Below are 20,095 nucleotides of genomic sequence, written 5' to 3' on the forward strand. Positions count from 1 at the left end.
AGTGAGTGCTCCTCACCACCAAACTATATCCAGCCCCAGGAGTTCTCATTTCTAATAAGTTCTTGTCGCTGCTCAGGGACCACACTTTGAGAACCGACCAACCTCACTTCATATTTATCTGGAGATGGCCCTCCTGCCTGTGGAGCAGCCTTCGTGAAGGACGGGCAGTCTGCTGCTTCCAGAAGAGCCCGGCCAGCTGCCCACTCCATCTGTCCATATTGTAACAAGATGTCCACAAATCCCTCAGGAAACATTCATAAGCAACTTGGATCCAGCCCTTTACCGTGTTGTCAGAAGGAAGAATCTGTGCTTGGTAACACGGCTTTGGTCCTCTGCCACCCCTGTGTTTTCTTTTCAAGTTGGCAAGAACCTCATCCTACGGTAGCAGGAAGACGGCCCAACCAAGTTCTCTCTACCCAAACTGCTGACCCTCCACATGGCGGGAGACTGAGTGACCTCGTCGCCCTCTGAAACCCTTTTATTTCTGTCTTTGGGGACAGAGGAGGATGTGTGTTTCTCTCACATGCCTATCCCACAGCCTTGCTCTGTGACTGATCATTCCAAGTGGAAGTGGGGTCGTGGGGGAGACAGGAACAAACGTGACATGCTTCAAGTTGGGCCTGCCACACAGCTCAGGCCAGAGTGAAGTGTAGAGAGAGGGGAATGTCAGCTTTGGTCACTGTGATTTAAGAAGAGACAGACTGGGGCTGGAGAGGTGGCTCAGTGGTTAGAGCACTGACTGCTCTTCCAGAGGTCCTGAGTTCAATTCCCAGCAACCACATGGTGGCTCATAACCATCTGTCATGGGATCTGATGCCCTCTTCTGGTGTGTCTGAAGACAGTGTACTCACATACATAAAATATATCAACCAAAAAATACAAACAAAAGTCAATGAGCAACAAGCCCCAGCTGGAAAGAGCGAGAGCGAGAGAGAGAGAGAGAGAGAGAGAGAGAGAGAGAGAGAGAGAGAGAGAGAGAGAGAGAGAGAGAGAGAGATTCTGATGTAACACTCACCGCTGCCCTGTCCCACCACCACCACCAAGGGGCTGTTTATTTAGTATTCCTGGTAAGTACGTAAGCATTTTTCTGATAAACTTTAACAGGATTAGAACCTCTTTAGGGAAATCAACTACCCAAACACCCAGTGATTATCAGCGACTGCATGTCTTATATCCAGTTTAATAATGGCTATTCAACTGTTCTCGTTTCCTGAAAGGAAGCTGGACTGGGTTCTGCGGCAAGCTAGAAATGTAACTCGGACACGTACTCATAACCAATTTATCTGAGGAAAAACTATGTAAAACTGACATTTTGAGAGGACACAAGACTGCTGCTCGCCAGACAATGTATTGATTGCCCGCTAGTCCTGCGTAAGGAACTGATTTATCACAGTGCTTTTGTTCCCAAGGTGCTCAGAGGTGGAGTGACTCACCCAGGATCCCACGGCCAGCAGCAGAAGGTTTGGAAGCTAAGCATCTGGGTCCAGGGCTGGAGCCTGCTGTGAGGTCACTTCTAAAGGAGTTACAGCAGGAGACAGAAAGTGGGGTAACCCCTGAGAGAGGCTGGTGTGCTGTGGAGAGAGAAGGTCCCCTTCGGTGGTGGGCTTGGAAAAAAGACAGGCTGTCCCAGAAGAGGAGGTAGGGGAAGGCCGTACCATCCCTCATTAGCAGGGTGACCTTGGGCCCCCACCTGGACTTCTCACCCCATCGGTTTTCTCACCTGCAAATGAAGGACAACAACACCTCCTCCTCCACCAGCTGCCGTGGACTCAAGGACACAGCCCTAAAAAGCAATTAGCACCTGCCTGGCACCTACTAAGGGCCTCCAGGAAAGGCAAGCTGTTACTGCTTGAGCAGCATGACCCCACCATTATTTGACTTGGGGCGGGGTTACTTGTCATCTTACCTAATTTCAGACTTTTTGACAAGTTACGAAAACTAGTACAAAAAAAAAAAAAATCCCTGTACAAGCATCACACAAAGGGTCGTGGCAGCCTAAGGAGGGCAGGGCACGTAGCTCAGTGGGTAGAGCGCTTACTTCATTTGCATAAAACCCTGGGTCCTACCCCCAGAATCTCCTAAACTGGGTGTGGGGGTGCCCACCTGAAGTTCTAGCAATCAGGAGTTTGAGGCCAGCCTGGGCTACGTGAGACCCTATCTCAAGATAAGTATATGTAGACATGTATACCGGTATATATGTATGTATTTGTCCCTAAACCATTTGTAAGTCAAATACAGACCACTGGCTTTTAACCTTCTAACAATTCGGCACATCTCTCTGATCAGCAAGAGCCTTCTTCTGTCTAGTCACCATATGGTGACTGACACCATGAAATGAACACAAAGCTATTTAAAAGATAATTAAAATAATAAAAATAATCAGCGCCAAAACCAATCAGCTACTTTTATAGTTATAAGAAGAAAATAATTATGGCCATCATGGGCTTTGAGAACCTGGTTCACATCTCTCTTAATCTGGTCCCTCCAAGACTAATGATGCCTGAAGCATTGGAGGCTTTGTGGAAGGGAGCCTTATCATTCCTTATTATTATTATTATTATTATTATTATTATTATTATTATTCACTTGGAGCCATTGGGAACCCTCCATACATGGTTTAGAGGGGAGTGGGGTGTGTGGGAGATGGGGTGCTTCCCATTCCTAGCTGAAGACTCATCCGTGCATCTTGGGAGCCTCCCCTCCTGGTGCTCCCTTTGGGAGCAACTTGTGTGGAGGGCAGGACCCAAGCTCCCCTCCTACCTGATGACCCAGTGTCTTTATCTGTCCCATCTCTTTAATCTCCCGGACGTTTCTCATGTATCTTGTGACATGAACTTTTTTCGTTCAAGATTATGAATCTCGGGTGTTGGGACAAAGCTTCTAACTACCGGGGGTCACATTTTTCTGCACGTGTTCTGTTGACAACCTTAAAATAGGGTCCCGGGACGGAAAGAGATGGGGAACACTGGACCACCGGAACCATAAGCATCCCTCCGAACCTCCGAACCTCTGCACCTCTGGGGAACCACAAAGCGACCATTTGCTTTCAGCCAGCACGTTCCCAGCACGGCCAGCAGATGGCTCTGCAGCCCGCGTTTCTGACGCAGCCACACAGGTTTGTCCCTTCACAGTGTCTTCTGTGGGTGCCTTGGGATTTTTGCAGGGCTCAGAACTGACTTGGGGTTCCTAAGCTAGAGATGATCCACTCCCCAAAGTTGGACCCGTCTCCGGTATTCGTGGAGCAAGCCACTCGGAGTATCCTAGGGTACCAGTTAGGATTTACTGGGGACTGGCAAGCCAGCTGCTGAGACTCATTTAAAGGGCTCCTTGGAAGTAACCGACCCAGGGTCGCATGGCCAGTGCTGGCTCAGCAGCAGAAAGTGGCTTTACCGATGAGAACTCTAATGTCCACCTTGCTGTCTCAGTCCCTCCCTCCCTCCTTCCCTCCCATTCTCTCTCTCTCTCTCTCTCTCTCTCTCTCTCTCTCTCTCTCTCTCTCTCTCTCTCTCACACACACACACACACACACACATACACACAGTACTGTCTTCAGACACACCAGAAGAGGGCATCAGATCTCATTACGGATGGTTGTGAGCCACCATGTGGTTGCTGGGATTTGAACTCAGGACCTCTGGAAGAGCAGTCAGTGCTCTAACCGCTGAGCCTTCCCCCCAGCCCTGTGTATGTGGTTTGTTTGTTTGCTTGTTTTACTTCTCTCAGACTTTTAATGTAACATTTAATGAATTTAAACACTACCATGTTTAAAATGTTCCACGTTTTAGGATTAGTGGCAATGAGATGGGAAACACTTGACCTTCCCAGGTACTGCCAGCTACGCTGGGGGCTTTTCAGGCACTGACAGACTTGTACTGGTGCAAACCTTCGGAGCTGTTGTGTGCTTACAACCCAGTCACTACATTTTACTGACACGTGAGCCTCGATGCCCTAAAGACCAACTGTAAAACTGGGCAGTGGTTTATTTTCCTTTACAATCTAATAAATACTTCTTGATGACTGCACATGCGGTAAGGCTGCTTGGTAGTTCAGAAAGGTCACAGCGACGGTGTTTTCCCGACGGTGTGTAGTCTTCGGTAGTGAGTGGAATGACTTGTATGACGTCACTGTCAAACCAGCAGGACTGCATTTATGCACCATCGTTTTCAGGATTGTTGGTAACTTGGGCATACTTTCCGCAAATTCCCTGCCTCCTGTGTCACACGCCCAGCTCACTCACATTCACTTCAGTAACTGTGCCTTTGGTGATCACACCCAGGGTTGTATACAGTGGGGATGATGGAGTCTTTTTCACACCAAATATAGGCAGACAAAAGGTAGCTTTCAGCTCAGCGTGTGTGACATGGACTTTTTTTGAAACGCAGACCCATTGACCTGATGAATCGTTCATATTTAGGCAGTTTTCTTGTAAAACCATCACCAACAAAGCAGACTTTAGTAACCATTCTCTTCCATGCCTTCTTTTTTCTTTTTCCTGTTCGAATAACTTTCAATACTTCTGTTTCTCCTTGGGCACGAACTTTGGGTAGAGGAACCTCCCATTTTCCCGCCTTTTCTTTTCGTTTCTGCTTAATCATGTTGGAAAGTACGTTTGCTCTCGACTGCCCCTCTCTGTCCAGCAGATAGGCAGGGACTGCTCCCTGTGGGGTCTTCTCCTCTTCCTTTTGCTCCTTGTTTCTCTTTTCATTTGTATTTTCTCAGCATGGCGCTGTTTGTGGTAGAGATTAGCCTTCAGGCCAATTTTATTTATTTTATTTATTTATTTTTTGCCTTCTTTGAGCGTTCACGGGCCTCCCGACCTTCTTTCTTTCTCTTTTTCTCATGGTAGTCCAAACGATATCCATATCACTTGCAATGCAATTTAATATATTCATTCTGTGGCAAGATTACAGCCGAGGAGCAGCCATCTGTCCGCAACCTCTTGGGTTCCAAAACTTCTTAATTTCTGGGCGTCACTGGCCCATGAGCCTGCTTTGCTCAGGCCAGAACGAGAAAGGCTCTAGGTATGGTTTTTAAAAATAAGCTTTAATTGAACAAAACCAAAAAGGTCAGAAACATGGGAACACCTTGTATAAGAACAGGAGAACTTCAAAACTGTGGGGGCAGCTCTGGGGAAACGACCTTGTGGTAAAGGGCTTGACCCTCACATATGAGTTGCTGAGTTTGAGCCCTGGAACCCCTGTGAAGTGCCAGGCATAGAGGTGTGGTCTCAGCGCTAGGGAGTCAGGAACAGGCAGCTTCCTGGGGCTCCCGGCCTGGCCTAGGATCAGCCCCAGTCCCAGTAAAACAACCCTGTCTTTAAGAAGATAACTAGGGCGACACCTCCTCGGGAGGGACAGCTCAGGTTAATGTCTGGCCTTCATGCACACACATGCACCCATGCACACTTGAACATACACAAACGTGTAGTAATTGGGGACACACACACACACACACACACACACACACACACAGACAGGGTCTTACTATGAACACCAGGCTAGCTTCAATCTCACAGTAATCTCCCTCCCTCTGCCTTGCAAGCACCGGCCTTAAAGGTCAACCAACACACAACTAACAACACACAACTAAGCTTAAATGTGAATGAAGGACGAAAAGCCAACCTGGGGAGCTGATGGGAGACCCTGGCTGGGCCATGCCACACAAAGCAAGGATCTTAGTCAGCGCTAAACATTTCCATAAGGTGGGCAAGCAGTCATAGCTGCTGGGGTACGGGAATGTGGCTGGCTTGCACCCCGATATCTTCCCCTCTCTGTCTGCTCAGTCATCGTTCTAAGGGAACTGTGTCCCAGCTTCGGACCACATAGACTACATTGTCTATTTTTGAAAGTTGCTTAAACGACAGCATACTGCATGAGGTCTTCTGTGTCTGTCTGTCTGTCTCTGAACATTGTGTCAGAGGATTCACGTGTGCTGTTTCCCTGGGAACACTTATGCCAATCTCAGAGCTCGGGAGCAGCTGGAGGGAAATGATGCGTGAGATGCACAGACATTGCTTTCCACCAGTGCATGCTGGGAGAGAGAATAGCTAGACAGGGCTGTGGGTGCAGGTGCCCATGACCAGGCCACGTTGCTGCTAGCCTATCACATTCACGTTGGAGTTGTAACTCTAACACACAGAGCCAGTGTTCTGTATCCAGATGGATAGCTAATTTTCTCTAGATAGCAGCCATCTTTGGACCCACACCTTTACAATTTATATCCCCAATAATCCTTCCACTGATATTTGTCCCTTATCACTCATTGCTTATGTCATTAATTTTTAAATTTTAGTTTTTAAAAAAATGTATTGATTTGTGCATTTGAGTAGCTGTCTTCAAACTCGCCAGTAGAAGGCATCGGATCCCATTTCAGATGGTTGTGAGCCACCACGTGGTTGCTGAGAATTGAACTCAGGACCTCTGGAAGAGCGGTCAGTGCTCTTAACCGCTGAGCCAACTGTCCAGCCTCCTTATCTTAGTTTTTAAAGACAAGGTTTCACTATGGTCTAGAACTCACTATGTAGAGCAAGCTGTCTCTGAAGTGCTGGGATTAAAGTCACATACCATCATGCCTGGCCAGCTAAATAATTACTCTTTACATCTTTTTAAAAAGATTTATTTACTGTAAGTATGTGAGTACATTGTTGATGTCTTCAGACACACCAGAAGAGGGCATCAGATCCCATTACAGATGGGTGTGAGCCACCATGTGGTTGCTGGGATTTGAATTCAGAACCTCTGGAAAAGCAGTCAGTGCTCTTAAACACTGAACCATCTCTCCAGCCCCTTTTTACATTTTTCAATATCCATAGACAGGCAGACATCTTTCCTTCTCACAAGTCCCCACGAATCCACGGTCTATAACTTACAGGACACCACTGAGCCATTTTCGGGAAGTCTTTTCTACACCCCTCTTGCTCTGACATTTATTTTGTGACTTTTCTTATGCAGAACCATCCCCTTATTTTCTGTATGCTTTCTCCTAAATGATGAAAAGTGAGACCGGACAGCGACTGCTCTCTTTGCCACAAAGGCAGAGACTGGGTGTAGCTAAAGTGTCCCAGGGGGCTCAGGGACACAGAGAAAGAGAAAAGGAGCTTCCTGTCTCTGAGCTGAGCCTGAAATCTGAGCTCCTCTTGGCCTTTTCAGTGCTGTGGGCTGCAGGGTGTTTTTCACACCACAGCCATACTCGCTGGTTTTCTGAGGCTCAGGGAACAAATCTTGTCAGATTTATTAAGGGAAGAGACCTTGGAGGTCAAGGGAAGGGGCTGATCTCTAGAATTTACAGAGCACAGAGCTGGAGACCTGGTCCGGGTGGCAGTTTGTCCATTTGCAAGTCTTCGTTTCTGGGTCTCACTGGTGGGTGGAGAGGCCCCAGGACAGTCAGTCAATGGACCCGAGGCTTTGTGGGAGCTTCCCTGAGTGAAACCAGCGGGGTGGGGTGGGGGGCTGGTGTGCACCCCTGGTCATCATATGTGTGGCCAGTTGTGCCTGTCACTTCTGAGTCTTCTGGAGGGCAGTGACTTCTTTAGGGAGAACCCGCTGAGCAGAATCTGGCCACAACAGTTGGAAGGCGTCAAGAAGCTGAAGAAAGCTGGACAAACCCGAAATTTCACAGGGTACAAATTGTAAGGGACTGCAGACAGGGACACGTCTTGGGCACAGTGACACGGGACCGATGGTTTCTGCCTCTAGGAATCTGCATTTTTTGTCCTTTTCCGTGCCAATCTTTTTCTCCACCTCATGGTTCCGCTCCTATGTGTCTGTCTGTCTGTCTGTCTACGTGTCCACTCCACTGCCTCTACCATTCTCCAGGTTCTCAACCCTCTCCTTGCCCCAACAAACCTCTTGTACCATTTGTTGCATGGCATACTTACTTGGGCATAACTTAGCATATACTTCACAGTGTCCGTCAAGGTGGACACTTTTATGTGATTCAGACAACTCTTTTTTTAAAAAGATATATTTATTTATTTCATGTTTGAGAACATTGTAGCTGTCTTCAGACACACCAGAAGAGGGCATTATTTCACATTACAGATGGTTGTGAGCCACCATGTGTTTGCTGGGAATTGAACTCAGGATCTTGAGAAGAGCAGTCAGTGCTCTAACCACTGAGTCATCTCTCCAGCCCCTAGACAACTCTTAAAAATATCTCTAAAAGATTTTATTTTAATTAATTAATTAAGGGTTTCTCTGTGTAACAGCCCGGCTGTCCTGGATGGTACTTGCTTCCTAGACCAGGCTGGCCTCAAACTCACTGACATCTGCCTGGCTTTACCTTCCAAGTGTTAGGATTAAAGGCATGGACCACCACCACCTGGCCTTATTTATTTATTTTTTTTGTTATTGATTTTATTTCCTTGTCCCCTGTGATTTTATCTGTATTGTGGGCCTCACCCAGGGCACAGCAGGAGGGAAGGGAAATGACCAGCAACACTCTGAGGTAAGCCCAGCTGAGCAAACAGACCAAGGAGCCCACACTGGGTCAAAGGTCACCAGGAACTAAGTATGAGCTGCAGTCACAGTTCAGGTTGGGGATCTGAGCTGAATAGCCAACCAGGCCGGAGTACAGGGTGGTGTCCTAGCAAGTGACCTGCACACAGAGGTCATGCTTGACAGAGACACAGAGAAGCATTTACAAGACAGACGGGGGCTGTGGTGATTTATGGAGCACATTGTCAACTTGACAGGATTGAGAATCATCTAAAAAACAAACCTCTGGGTTTGGCTGTGATGGGTTAACTAGATTAGGTTAATTAAATTGGGAAGCTCACTCTTCCTGTGAGGAGCACTGTTTCATAGCCTGAGGTACCTGTGAGGAACATCATTTCATAGCCTGAGGTACCTGGGAGGAGCACTGTTTCATAACCTGAGGTACCTGTGAGGAGCACTGTTTCATAGCCTGAGGTACCTGTGAGGAGCATCATTTCATAGCCTGAGGTACCTGTGAAGAGCACTGTTTCATAGCCTGAGGTACCTGTGAAGAGCACTGCTTCATAGCCTGAGGTACCTGTGAGGAGCACTGCTTCACAGCCTGAGGTACCTGTGAGGAGCATCATTTCATAGCCTGAGGTACCTATGAGGAGCATCATTTCATAGCCTGAGGTACCTGTGAGGAGCATCATTTCATAGCCTGAGGTACCTGTGAAGACCACTGTTTCATAGCCTGAGGTACCTGTGAAGAGCACTGTTTCATAGCCTGAGGTACCTGTGAGGAGCATCATTTCATAGCCTGAGGTACCTGTGAGGAGCACTGCTTCACAGCCTGAGGTACCTGTGAGGAGCATCATTTCATAGCCTGAGGTACCTGTGAGGAGCATTGCTTCACAGCCTGAGGTACCTGTGAGGAGCACTGCTTCACAGCCTGAGGTACCTGTGAGGAGCATTGCTTCACAGCCTGAGGTACCTGTGAGGAGCATTGCTTCACAGCCTGAGGTACCTGTGAGAAGCACTGCTTCACAGCCTGAGGTACCTGTGAGGAGCACTGCTTCACAGCCTGAGGTACCAGGCTGAATGCATAGGAGACAGCAAGCTGAGCACCACCATTCACCTGTTTTGATTACAGATGCCGTGTGACCAGCTTCCCTAAACTCCCAGCATCCTGGCTTCTAAACCGTGATGATTGACTGTAGCCTCGAACTGTGGGCCGAAAGAAACCCTTCTCTTTGCATGCTACATTTATCAGGCTGTTTTGTCATCGCAACAAGGCAAGTGACCAGCACAGTGGCTAGAACAGTGCGTTCCCATGACGGAAACACCAGATGCCGTGTTACTTAACAATCAGCCAACCAGCAATGGAAACAAAAGTAGAAAGGACACAAAGGCCAAACACCCCAAACAGTTGACGCCCCTTCTTCAGCTCCACATGAGAGTGAACGGAAGTCAAACTTGCAAGCTCAAAATCAAATGAGAAAAAAAACCAAACCACGTTGCATCAAAAGCGAGGAGATCTAGGAGCTGGAGAGAGGGGGTCAGGAGCTCTGACTGCTCTTGCAGAGGACCTGGGTCCTGTTCCCAGCACCCCTGTGGCAGCCCACAGCCATCAATAACTCCAGTTCCAGGGAACCCAACACCCTCTTTTGGCCTCTGCAGACACCAGGCATGCATATGTGCACAGACATACATGCTGACAAACACTCGTACACATAAAAACAAATCTCCCTTTTTTAAAGTGATGAGATTCAGCTAAGATCGAATTGAAAGGAAAACTGTCATTTCTGAGAAAGAAGAAGACAGGTGAGTGAAGGACGTATCCTACTTATGTAGACATAAGAAGAGACACAGAATCGATGTGGGGAAGACGGGAGTGAAAACAGGCGGAAACGAATGAATGAAGCCGGGTCCTTCACAGAAATAAACAGGATTAACAGACGAGTCGCATGCCGGGCCACAGGCCTCTAGAGGGCGCTACGAGGCAGCCTAAGGAGCGCCGAAAGAATTGGCACGGAGACCGGAATAAGCACAGGACACTTAATATGCACCTTAATTGCATAAATAATGCATGGGCACATGTTTACTGGAGATAGAAGTTGGATGAAAAGAATGGACGGGCGCAGTGGCGAGCCCTCTTCACAGGGTCTCCAGGGCGCTATGGCTGATTGCCACAGGCTGGGGTGTCGGGTGTAGCAGGGAGGAAGGCCTCGGAAGGGACCCACTCTTCTGAGGCCGCTCTCCGTGGCTGCCCCTCATGCTGTTGTCCCCCTGGCCATCAGCATCCTGGGGTCTCTGCTCTTGCATCTCCTCGAGTTCAGAGCGACTGGACCAGGTGCTCCGATTGCCAGACTTGAATTCAGACACTTTGTCCAACCACAGTCACAGTCCGGCGCCGAGGTGCAGGGTGGCGGTGCGCACAGGGGTGAGGCCAGAGCTTCTACTTGGAAGATCAGAGATCAGCTAGTGGCACTGCTTCCACGGACCTCTCCTCAGCTTCTAGGATGCTTTCCAGGAGTCACATGACTGTCCACGTTAGTGGGGCCAGCACGGAGTGAAGCCGAGGAGGCTAGGTGGGTTCAGCGGCACCGTTCCGATGTGTACATAGTGTGGTCACATCTCACTAGGCAACGCTGTTCTCTCAGCTGAGCAGGCAAGCTTTGATAGAGAACTGCAAAACCAGAGTCCTTAATGCAATGCGGGCTGGAGAGATGGCTCAGTGGTTAGAGCACCGACTGCTCTTCCAGAGGTACTGAGTTCAATTCCCAGCAACCATATGGTGGCTCACACCATCTGATCTGGCCTCTTCTGACACACACAGGCGTGCATGCAGATAGAGCACTCATATACATAAAATAAATCGAAAAAAAAACCACAATGCCTATTTCCTTTAAAAGTAAGGGTGATTTAGTGAAAAATATGCTTAAGAAAATAAATTGCAGGGGGCTGGAGAGATGGCTCAGCGGTTAAGAACACAGATTGTTCTTCCAGAAGTCCTGAGTTCAATTCCCAGCAACCACATGGTGGCTCACAACCCTCTGTAATGAGATCTGGTGTGTCTGAAGACAGCTACAGTGTACTCATATACATAGAATAAATAAATCTTTAGAATTAAAAAGAAAAGAAATTGCAAAAATTGACTACAAGGCTGATAATGTCTGCGAACCAACTGGAAATGGTTGGAATTAGCCAATGATCCATCCAGCCTGGCCGTCTTAGTACTAAAAGCAAGGCTGGATTATAACCTTGCTGTGCTATCATCTGCACACTAATCAAATGTACCCTTGTGGTCATTGCCTGTCTCCCACCCAAAGTGGGGCATGGGGGGGTCACATGTCCCAAGCATGTAGTTCCTCATCAGTACCCACAAGGAATCTGGTCTGCGGTGTACACTCACATGTACGTGTCGACTGAACTCTCCCTCCTCTTCCCCCTGCCACACCAACCTGGGACACTCACTTTCACACTGAAAACAAAGAATGGAACTTTCCACATCACTGAACACTAAACAGCGACGGCCTGCACCTCTGCCACCTCAAAGCATCTGAGACTCATGTAGGCAGGCAGGGAGAGTCCCAGGGAAGCTGAATAACTTAGAACATTCCCCCAGGAAGAGTGCTTGGCAGACTAGGAGCCATCAGCCTGGAAATACGGATAATTTTCTTGCAATGGGGTGTTCTTTATGCAGTCACCTAGGAGGTGGCTTTTGAGAGGACAATAACACACACGGCATTGTTTTAATCACAACTGAAGCCCTCACACTCCAGTGAGGTCATTTGTGCCACCTATGGGTATGGAAAAGGGACAGAGAAAGCACACGCCTAGGCCCCTGGGTAACGATGCCACTCACCAAGTGGATTAAAGCAACAAGAAATGGAGAGGACGTGGAGGGATGTTTTGGGAGCATATATGTAGATCTCAACACTGACAGGAGGCAGGGGGCTAGCGTTGTTTGCTGTGCAATGCTTCTTGGGCCTGGATCCTTTGTTGAACTTCGCTTCATTGAGAGAGGCATGGTAGAAATCTGCTATTCCTGCTGGTCTGGTTGCTCTCGCTGACTCATGCCGATTCAGCAGAGGCCTAGATGTTTCTGCTGGATCACGCTGCCACTGCTGATTTGTGCTTGGTGACATTCTTTGAACTGGACTGTTGGTATCCTGACAACAGAGAATGGAATCGTTCCAAAGAACTGCTTCTAAACAGGTCCTCATCCCCTTGTCCTATTTACCATCTTTTCTCCCCTATCTTTGGATGGCAAACTAGATTTGGGGTCTTTGAAAACCCTTATCAAAGTACGTTTTGAAAAATCTAAGCCTACAGGGGATACATTGTCATAGAGTTCTGAAGACCAGAAGTTCCCGTGTCCATAGGTCACACACCTTCAAAGATGACTACCTTCTTGCTTCTGGGACTCAAGCCTCCACTGTCTCACAGCTGTGTCCCCGTCACCTGTCTGTACGTGCCTCTAAGTGGCCCCTAATATAGCACTACCACTCTGATTAAATTAGGGTCCATCCAGGTCTGGAGAGATGGCTCAGTGGTTAAGAGCTCTGACTGCTCTTCCAGAGGTCCTGAGTTCAATTCCCAGCAACCACATGGTGACTCAGAACCATCCACAATGGGATCCGATGCCCTCTTCTAGTGTGTCTGAAGACAGCTACAGGTAGTTATATACATAAATATTTAAACATAAACAAATAAAATTAGGATCCATCCTAATGACTCCATCATAGTTTGGGAACTTTTCTGAAATTCAATTCAGAATTTCAAAAATTGGATCACACTCCTGGAATGGATCACATATTGGAGATTCTAGGGACTGAGACCTCAGCATCTTTGGGGATCACGTCACAGATTGGAGATGACGTCACAGATCAGCTTGTACCTGTAAGTAACTAACTGCAACTCATTAAAGACTGTGGCTACAGGGAGTTTTCCCATTTCATTGTGTGTGTGTGTGTGTGTGTGTGTGTTTGTCTGAGCCTTGCTCAGGCTTTCCTGAAATGGGACACTGTCACATAAGCTCACCAGTCAGCCAGCAATGACAAAGATCTGTCCACCTTCCAGGCCTCCAGTCACTTTGGTTCAGGGTCACCCCTCTGAAAGGTCCTGTCTATTTCCTATGGTCTTGGGCCTCCACCTCTGGACTTGACATTTCGTAATCTGTAGACCTTTCCAGTTTCCCCCCTGAGGTCCCCAGACAGTTCTGAGCCTCTGGAAAGGGTGGGCACACAGTTGCTACTCCTTTCATGGTGCTGTCTGTGCTCTGAGCAGGCGTGTCTGTAGGGATAACGGGGTGGGGGTGGGGGTGGGGGAGGACGCATGCGCAGTGTGCGAATTGAGATCACAGCTGGCAGTAAACGGGAGGATCGTAGCCCAGGGCAGCTCCGTACCACCGGAGGATTGGAGCAGCCGATTAAATGAGGAGACTCAAATCAACAGCCCAGCACTGAGTCACAGAGGATACAGAAATGCCTGCTTTCTGCCCTCCAAACAATTATAATCTACTTAGGACGTAGCCATAAAATCCAGGAGAAAGAGATGGCAAAGCAGTTAACCAGCATTTCACAGCTCCGCGCCTCCATTAGCTGTCAAACGGACTGCAGCGGTCGTGACAGACATTACTGGAACTGTGAACTATTCGAGGCTCTCTGGTTGTTCGTGACGTGGATACGTAGCTGCTTTCTTCCTGGGGGAGAGGGAGGGTTAATAAACTCTGCAGTTTGGAGAGCTCTGAGCACCTAGCTGTTTGTGATCGCAATAAACTCCGTTCGCTGAGCACTTACTACAGAAGGCAGCAATTCCCACACCTCAGTGCACCGGATCCCCAGACTGTCCGTCCTTTTCTTCATTCTTCCTTAACTAAAGCTGACACTTGCGAACGAGACAAGCCCCAGTCTCAGAGCCTGACCGAATCAGACACACACAGCTCCGCTTGGTTCTGGAAACCTGACTACGGTGATGAAGGAAAGAAGAGAGGGCAGACAGACACACGGACACGTACACAGGGAGGCTGAGATCGGTTGAGCCATGCTGGTTTCTGATGGAGCGGCCTCAACTACACTCGGACCCAGAGTCTCAGAGCACTAATTATGTTCAGCAGGAGAAGAGGGGGCTGGCTAGTGTGGGTGGGCGGTCTCTGTAGGTAGGGGAGCACTCTGGGGCTGTAAACATCATGGAAGGGGAAGCTGCCATCATGATTTCTGTATATTCTGCAAACATTCCCGCACTGGGCAGAGGAAGGCTTTGTCACTTCCGGTGGGCCTGCGGTCCCCAGGCTTGTCCATAAACAACACACCCTTTGCTCCCCAGAGTGGATTTCTGCTGGTATAATTGATGGTGTAGGTTGCTATGGGTGTCAACATGGGGCCGGGGAGGTGAGAGGGCTTGGGGGAGGGTCGGTGTGGAGGAGAGAGGTATAAAACGGGAGGTGGAGGTGGGGGAGCAGATCAAGGCTTTGACGGTGTGGGGAACGATGCAGTGAGGACCAGGGCCGCCCATGAGAGCTTAGACAGCTGCCCTCTGCCTTCTCCATCCCAAGAAGACAATAAGCTCTCAGTATTTTAAGCGAATGAGGCAGCAACAGGAGACCAATCCATGATTTAAAAAAATAAAAAGATTTTTTTTATGTGCAGGTACACACATGCTTGAAGAGGCCAGAAGATGTCAGATCCCACCCCACCCCCAACCCCGTTACAGATGGTTGTGAGCCACCATGTGAGTGCTGGGAACTTAACCCGGACCTCTGGAAGAGCAACACATGGTTCTAACCACTGAGCCACCTCTCCAGCCCCTCTACCACAGTCTTCTGCAGCAGAATCTCAAACAAAGCCAGAGCTCACCGAGACAGACTTGCCTGCCTGCCGGTCGGCTCCAGGAGTTCTGTTCCTACTCTCCAAAGCTGGGATCACCTGACATTTATGGCACCGTCTCCTTCCGTGCTGGAGTTCTTTCACTTGGCACCTGAGCCTGTCTGACTTGTTTCCTGTGCTCACTGTTCACTTTTGTTCATTGCGTTCTAATACACCAATGTGGGCATATTTCATAATGGCCGCCACTGGCGATGGGTGTTTGATTTTTTTCCAGCACAGGGTTGTTATAAAAAGAGTTCCATGGGTTGTTATGGTTACATTTCTTTTTCTTTTTTCTAGAATGTCTGAGTCCTTCCAATGTTTACTGTAATGGGCCAGCAGCAGCGAGAGGGCCAGAGGGACGGGAACCCCGACTTATTTGTCCCTCATATAGACCTTTGGGGTCTGCCAGCTCTCGGGAGCTTCCTTCAGGCCTGCCTTCAGCCAGATGTGCTTCAAGTCTTTCTCAAACTTGATCTGCTTTCTTTTCAGACGTCCTTCCCAGACTTTACGATGTAAAACCCGTGTCCTCTGGATCAGTTTATGGTACGTGTGGTGGTTCATCTTCCGCCTTCGGATCTCAGCACATCTTTGCACTGCATTGGAGTAGCATCCCAGGCTTCCTGACTCTCTGCTTGGCTTCCTCCTCCCCCTGGCTAGGTGGACATTTGTAGAATTTGGAGGGCAGCGGGCAGGCTCGGCACCAGAGCGGTGGCTGAGAGCTTATGTGCAGAGACAGCAAACCTTAACTGGGAATGGTGTAGGCTTTAAAACATCAAAGTTGGGGGGGGCATGGTGGCTTACCCCTTTATTTTGAGCACTCGGGAGGCAGAGGCAAGAGGATCTCTGTGAGTTCAAGGCCAGCCTGGATTACAAGGTGAGTTCCAGGACAGCCAGGGCTACATAGAGAAACCCTGTCTCAGGAGGGGGTTGGGGGAGGGGGTTGGGGGAGGGGACCCAACAATACAACCACCACCACAATAAAAAACAACCAAAACCAAACAAACAAAACAAAAACAAAAAAACCCCTCCAAAACAAACCAAAAACAAACCCCCAAACAAAATTAGCCAACCAACCAACCAAAATAAATAAGTAAATCAAAGCCCGCCCGCAGAGACTCACCTCCTCCATCAAGAGCGTACCTTCTAATTCTTCTCAAACAGTTCCCACAACTACAGACTAATCATTCAACTCTGTGAGTTTCCAAAGGCAATTCTAGACCACCACACGAACCTGTCAGCGGGCGGCCTTTGCTGAGCACGAACCCGTTTCTGTTAAGCGTGGGGGGCGGGGCGGCACTGAAAGAAAGCCAGCCCTGATTGGGTCCGGGGATGCAGGTGTTTGGAGCTGAGCCGTAAGCCGGGAAGAGCATTGGTCAGCAGCAGACAACCATGCCCGGGGTCTCTGCTGCAGAGGCGATGCTTATGGCCCCGTGAGATCACTCAAGGTGAGGAATACCTTCTCGGAGGAAGCCCCAGGTGGGAAGTCATTTTCTTGTGTCTCATCTTCAGCCATCTGTTCCGCTGTGTTTTCCTACTTCCATTCCTCGGAGGACCAGGAGAGGCATGCTTCAGGGCTTGCTGCTCTGATCTCCAGCAGGAACCCCACAGCGCCTTTACCTCCCCAACCCTCTGGGCAAGGTGTGGCCTTCCAAATGCTGGGAGCAAAGGGAGATGCCAAAGCCACAGCCAGGGGACAGCTAGACAACTCAAGGATCTCTCTTCCGCTGGGCCCAGAAACTGGAGCAGTGTGACAGCTAACTTCGGTTAGCAACTTGTCATGCCTGGAATGGCCTGTGATCAATCCCATTGCCAGTGGAAGGAGGAGGGCCCAGCCCAAGGTGGGCAGAATCAGTCTGAAATGAACAGTCCAGGCTATGGAACAAAGATTACTGGGAACAAACCACTGAGCTGTATTTTCCCGTGGTCTCTGGTTCATTCTTCTGCCCTTAGCCCCTGCCTTGGTTTCCCCGTAAGCTAAGATAAACCCTTTCCTCCTTCAGGCTGCTTTCGGTTATGGAGTTCATCCCAGCAACAGAAAGCTTTTTGCTTTCAGGGTCTTGCAGGATGGGCTCCTGGGGGAGAAGGCAGAGAAGAAGGTGTCTCAGGAAAGTGCACACAGGCAGAGGAGGGACCTTCAAGCAGAGACATCTCCTGGGAGACAGCAAGAGAGAAAACAGTGGAGGGGTCTGGGCACAGCTCAGGGAAGATGGAGTCTTTGTTTTTGTTTTGACAGGGCTTCATCTAGGCTGGTTTCAAACTCCCTGTGTAGCTAAGAATTATCTAGAACTCCAACCCCCCTGCCTCTGTCTCCCCTGGGCGGGGTTATAGGAATGCATGACCATGTCCAGTTTTCTGTGGTGCTGAAGGTTAAACGGAAGGATTCATGCATGTTAGACAGGTAGGTGTTCTACCAGCTGAGGCCTGTGTGGGAGGGGTTTCTCTGAAGGATTTGACTTCTCTCTCCAGAGTTCAGTGGCTTCTCATTAACACTGAAGAATGCCCTCACTCCAGGAATGTGTGGGCACACAGAGAGAACTCTGTTTTCAAGGCACGTGCACCAGGTTGGACCTTTCCCACATCTAAGTTATAGTTCCTTCTGAAGAGCAAAGGAAACACTGTTAATGCAGATTCTCTCTGTTCTGTAGCTCAACACAGCTCCAGCCAATCAATTCCAATCAATTCCTGTCTGAAGGTTTTATTGCTGTGAACAGACACCATGACCAAGGCACATCTTATACATGACAACCATTTAACTGGGGCTGGCTTACAGGTTCAGAGGTTCAGTCCATTATCATCAAGGTGGGAACATGGCAGCATCCAGGCAGGCATGGTACAGGAGGAGGTGAGAGTTCAACATCTTTGTCCAAAGGAAGCCAGGAACAGACTGAGCATCCTCAGGCAGCTAGGAGGAGTGTCTCCAAGCCCAGCCCCAGAGTGACACACTCCCTGGGCAGAGCATATGCAGACCATCATACCTACACAGAGCGCGGAGCAAACTCCGTCTAAGGGACTGTTTTCACCGGATTGGCCTGTGGGGCATATTTGTGACTAATGACTGATGTGGGCGGTCCCAGGCCTGGGCAGGTGTTGCTGGGGTGGATGTGAAGTTAATCAGCTCTGTAGGCTATGCGGACGGAGCAAGCCAGTAAGCAGCACTCTTCCCTGGTCTGCTTTGGTTCCTGCCTTCGCTTTGTGGTGGACTGTGATCAGAATATGTAAGCCATGTAAACCCTCTTCTGTTGCTGTTGGTCATGGTAGTTTAAGAGAACCAGTTTTCTCCTGGACTCTGTGTCTGGGCCCCAGGACGTGAACTGCTCAGCCCAGCCATAGACAGACTGACTGGAGTGACTGTGACCATGGGCCGAACTGAACATTTCCTCCATTTTAAGCAGTTATGCCACCAACTTGGTCCTAGTGACAACAAAAGGGACTGACTTACACAGTGGGTGGGGGAGGGGTCTGCTGAGGGCTGCTCTACCAGCTCAGCTTCCTCATGGACTTGAACTGCAGTCGCTGTGGAGGCTTACCCATGCCCTTCATAGGTTGCCCTCGCTCTTCCCTCTTGCTCCCCATACCCCTCTATACTTCCTGGGATCATCTCTCAGACACATAACGCTCCCATTGTCCTGGGCTCTGCTTCTGGGAAGCCCAGGGCAGCACGGGTGACAACCATATCTGCCACTGTGCCCTGGGCACTCATGGGAACTTGACAGGAGCCTCAAGGTGTGCGGCCACATTGCCAGGGGGTGAGCTATTCCCAGCTTCGTTTGACAGGTGAGGACACAGAGGCTCAGAGACACTTGGCCCAAGGCCCAGGGTAGGCCATTTGCTATCCAGACTGACTCTTCTCTGAAGACCCAAGGTAGTGCTTTGAGAAAGCTGGAGTTAGAGCAGGGATTGGGCTGCCTGGTCCTTTGCAGCAAGGGAACACTGTCTTCGTTGTGGCTAAAAGGGCAGGGAATATGGCTAGACCACCTTCTATTCTGTGAGGCCACATTCATACTTCATATGGTAGAAATAGCTCATACACACCGTTACCGTTACATGTTTGCTTGTTCTGAGTTAACGCCAGCCCGGGTGGCATTTGGAAGGATGCTGAATTGATTCTAGTAGACACTAACCAAATTCAGCATCCCTGGGAGTGTCTGAACCCTCTACTCTCTCCACAAGGCCCCTACCACAGGAGCTGACAAAAAAAGGAATGTGGCTAAGGTCCAGCCTTGGAGACCACAGTTGAGGCTGAACAGCAGTGAATTCCTGGGGCTAGACCAGCGGGGAGGGTGAAGTTAAAAGGTTCAGCCCGAGACGTGATTAGGGAGAAGTTGAGGAGCTAAGAGAGAGGCTTAGATACCGTGAACCTCTGGGACTCGGCTGACCACCTGACCAGAGGGGTGACTCTCAGATCACTGGTGCCTTTGATTCCTGTCCTGTATGACCTGCCGCCTTCTTGGGTCTCCAGCCCAATGAATAAAGTGCAACTTGAGGGTTAGTGCTGTACCTGCTCAAGGGTGGCGGGCAAAGAGGAACTCCAGAATTCTGGTTACGCTTGCACAGGGATGACCTAGGATCCGGCTGCTGTCACCACAGGAAGAAGCCTGAGCCCCTCCCACTCTTCACAGGGATGGCAAGGAGTAGGGAGGAGGAGAAGCCATGCATCACCCCGCCACCAGCTTGTGACAGCTCATCCTCCAGTCTCCGAGCCCATCTCTGTCATACTTGGAGTAAATGGGTCTATTCCCCAAGAGTTATCTGCTAGCCGGCAGCTCATTAGCACAATTAACCAAAAACAACTCCAAGGAGCCTTCTGAC

The 20,095-nt window shown here is 49.3% G+C and overlaps 1 pseudogene across 1 annotated transcript; it reads right to left on the minus strand.

Moving 5' to 3' along the window:
• Window positions 1-4,127: 4,127 nt before the first annotated feature.
• On the minus strand, window positions 4,128-9,322 carry LOC308427437 (ribosome biogenesis protein NSA2 homolog; annotated as a pseudogene). The gene is made up of 2 exons: window positions 8,777-9,322; window positions 4,128-4,893 (listed from the first exon to the last, which is right to left on the minus strand). The product of its transcript is annotated as a ribosome biogenesis protein NSA2 homolog (transcript).
• Between the last annotated feature and the right edge of the window lie 10,773 nt (window positions 9,323-20,095).

The sequence above is a fragment of the Micromys minutus genome (genome assembly GCF_963924665.1).
Source record: "Micromys minutus genome assembly, chromosome: 11".
NCBI classification, from domain to species: domain Eukaryota; kingdom Metazoa; phylum Chordata; class Mammalia; order Rodentia; family Muridae; genus Micromys; species Micromys minutus.